The sequence below is a fragment of the Manihot esculenta genome, chromosome 12 (genome assembly GCF_001659605.2).
Source record: "Manihot esculenta cultivar AM560-2 chromosome 12, M.esculenta_v8, whole genome shotgun sequence".
Classification (NCBI taxonomy): domain Eukaryota; kingdom Viridiplantae; phylum Streptophyta; class Magnoliopsida; order Malpighiales; family Euphorbiaceae; genus Manihot; species Manihot esculenta.
In genome coordinates this window covers 28,914,298-28,917,980 of record NC_035172.2, presented here as the reverse complement: position 1 = coordinate 28,917,980, position 3,683 = coordinate 28,914,298, and positions in this window count along the sequence as shown.

Sequence of the window (3,683 nt, the reverse complement as noted above, 5' to 3'; positions counted from 1 at the left end):
AAGGGATCAGCTCCAGCTCTTCCTCTTCTTGAGAAGAAGAAGGATGTCCCTGTGATACCCCTGTTGTCCGCTCTTGACAACGACATCTGGAACACCGAGGACATTACCCACCAGTCTCCCGCAAGTGTTGTCGCTGAAATTATCAGGGAGCGAATATTTGGTGGCGTCACAGAGGCTTCGGATGTAATACCCGGCTAGAGTCCGGCATCGGAATTCTACTTTCCGGTGGAGTTCAGGATGCCGAAAGTCTCTAGAAGGGTTAGATTTTTGTTTTTCTAAAATGTTTTGGTATGTTTCATAGTTTTAAAGCATAAGGAAATGAGGTTTTGAGTGAAATGAACCAAGGCAGAAAAGCCAGGTTCGGCCACCGAAGTTGAGGTTCGGCCGCCGAACATGCATGGCTTTCGGTTTCACGTGTGGCCGCCGAAGGTGGTCTGGCCAGCCACCTATAAAAGGCCCTCAGTCGGTTGAAACGATAAGATCACCATTTCTTTGACTTGCTGAGGTGAGACCCTGTCCTTTTGAGAGTTTTCTTCATGGTTTCATTAAATCATGCAAAGATTTGATTGAGTTTTTATGGATTTTGAAGGTTTTGAGCTAAAAACACAAAGTTGTGCATGTTGGAGAGGTTGAAGGAGAGTTGCTCCAAAACTCCACGTTAGGATCGTTCATCTTCTTAGTTTCAAGAGGTAAGTGAAGATCCTGAGCTTGTTTTTATGTTTTCTGAAGGTTTTATGAGATTTTGGGGGAGAGTTGCATGAATAGGTTTATTTGTGAGGTTTTGATGATTTTGTGAGTAAAGCTTGTTTATGTGTTGTGTGTGTTGTGTGTAAGCTTGTTTATGTGTTGTGTGTGTTGTGTGTTTGGGGTTTTACGGCAGTTTCTGACCCCTTTGAGCATATACTTGGGTATATGCATGTTGAGGGATTGAGGTGTTTGAGATTGGGAGAGTTTTGTATTTTTGGCGAGAGGCAGAGCAAGTTTCTGCCTTGCGGATGAACTCAGGTTCGGCTGCCGAAGGTACATTCAGCCGCCGAACCCATGAGGAGGTGGTTTCGGCTGCCCAAACTTGCCCCCGAGCCTTTGGACTTTCGGCTCTGGAGGGGAGTTCGGCCGTCGAAGGTTAGAGACTTTCGTCTCTGGAGTGCCTTTCAGCCTCCGAAACTAGCCCCCGAAAGGGTTCGGCTGTCAAAAGTTGAGATTCGGCCGCCGAAGGTGCATGAGTTTCGTCTCTGGAGAGGACTTTCGGCCGCCGAACCTACTGCCGAAAGTGTTCTGTCCAGCTTTCTTTTGCATGCTTTGTATAGCTGTTTGAGTGAGTTTAAGGGGATTCTTGGGGAGTCTAATAGAGTTATGCATAAGCTAGTTTGGTCCCTCATTTGAGTTTATCTGTGCTTACACAGACCAGAGGAACCAGAGAGAGCAGCAGTGAGTACTGCTCCAGAGTGTTCAGAGCCTGCAGAGTCAGTCCAGATAGCCAGAGGTGAGTGGAACTAAACTTAATTCTTGTAATTGAGAAATGGAATGTTTTTAGCATATATCACGCATCATGGTTATACAGTAGGTTGATTACATTAGAATCCACGAATATGTTGCATTGCATCGTTATTTGTTGCTGTGGGTGAATGCTGAATGATCCAATAGTCTCTGAGAGAAGTCCAGGAGCCTTTGACTACGCCCTGGCAGGTATAGAGAAGTCCAGGAGCCTTTGACTACGCCCTGGCAGGTATAGTAAAGACCAGGAGCCTTTGACTACGCCCTGGCAAGGGTAAGTACACAGGTGTTATATACACGTATACATATATGACAGGAAGACCAGGTGATCGATTCTACACCCTGGCACAGAGCTACCAGGACTATGTGGTGACAGGTTTACCTGTGATGTGGATTGTCTGTGATATGACGCATTCCATAAGATCATGTTTTAATGATATGTTTTACTGTTCTACTCACTGGGCTATAGAGCTCATCCCACTCCCTTAACCCCAGTTTTGCAGGTTCAGTGTACAGTGTACAGAGGAGATCCACAGAGTACAAAAAGAGTAAAGAGATGTGTAATAGCTTAGAGTGGACATGTAATATTAAAGAGATGTAATAGTTGTGTATAAAGTTAGAAATGTGCTTGACTTAGTGATATTTGTGTTGTAAATCTTTTGTTATGTACAAGATCTGTATATATATATGTTTTACAGCGTATGTGAAAAACCAGGCTTAACAGGTATGAGTTAACCCATCTAGAGCAAGCTCTAGTCAGGGGTACAGAGTACTGAATATAGAGTACAGAGTACAGAGGACAGAGATAGTGCATGCACAGGTTAAGCCTTGGTACAGAGAAAAGAGTTTTTATTTTCACAGAAAATATATGATCATGTATGAGATTTACAGGTACACAGAGATTATAGCAGGCTTGCTACGGGTTCTGGTGGCCTTAAGCCGACCTGAATCCTAGCGCCGGTGACGGTCCATTTTGGGGTCGTTACAGATTGGTATCAGAGCCCTAGGTTCACATGATCGGACCTATAGAGAGAGTGTCGGGCTCATAGACGTTAGAAGTGGTCAAGCACAATAGGAAATCATGTCCACTAGGATAGGATGTTGAGTCCTATCTGTTTGATGCCATGAGTTATGCATATGCATTCTTGATATGTGATGTTTATGTGCTAAAGTGCTATATTATGTGTTGTTTTCCAGAGAGTAAAGATGAGAGGAACTCGTCGATCAGCTCGATTGACTGGAGTCCCACCAGATAGTGAGAGACCAGCTGCTCGTCCTCCTGCATTGCCAAGGGCAAGGTCTCAGAGATCTAGCAGGGAAGGTGCATCAATAGACCCTAGAAGGTCTGTCGACGAGAGCAGAAGGGGAACAGCTAGGGGAGGAAGATCAGAGGAAATGAGGGAGGCTATGGAGATTGACCAGTCTAGAGATGACAGCATGGGTGTAAGCAGATTTGAGGAAGGTATGGGAGAGTCGCAGGGAGGTGCTCAGGCCTCAGGTTTTTGCTATCCAGCCTTTCTGCAGGACCCAGGATATCCGATGGAAGGTATGTCGGAGTATTCTAGTTTTGTCCCATATCCTACTTACATGCCATATATGTCGTATCCTCATTATTACCCACCATATCCTATGTATCCACCTTCCCGTACCCATCTAAGTGTAGCACACCCAGAGCTAAATGACCCAGTACCTCCACCACCACCACCAGAACCAGTAGCCCCTGTTGTTGACAGACATCAACCTAGCTCATCTGGAGGTAAAGTACAAATGACGGAGTACCTGAAATTGGATGCTCCTAAATATCACACGGGAGATGATCCATTTGAATACCTCAGATCAGTTAGGATGATAACCAGTGAATTGGGAGCTGATGATAGTAGGGCCATTGAGATGGCGGGGTTCACATTAAAATGCAAGAAAGCCAGAGAATGGTTCAAGAATTATGTGGAACCCAGGATGAACAGTATGTCGTGGGGAGAGTTCGCCAATGAATTTGCAGGGTGGGCTTTTCCTGATAGCTCCAGGGAGATGAAAGTAATAGAGTTCGAACAGTTGAGACAGACAGACGAAATGAGTGTTGATGACTTCACAGATAAGTTCCTGGATTTGCTTCAGTATGTGGGTCAAGCCTATGATACTGATCAGAAGAAGGCAAGGAGATATACTATGCGATTGCATCCCAGGTATTC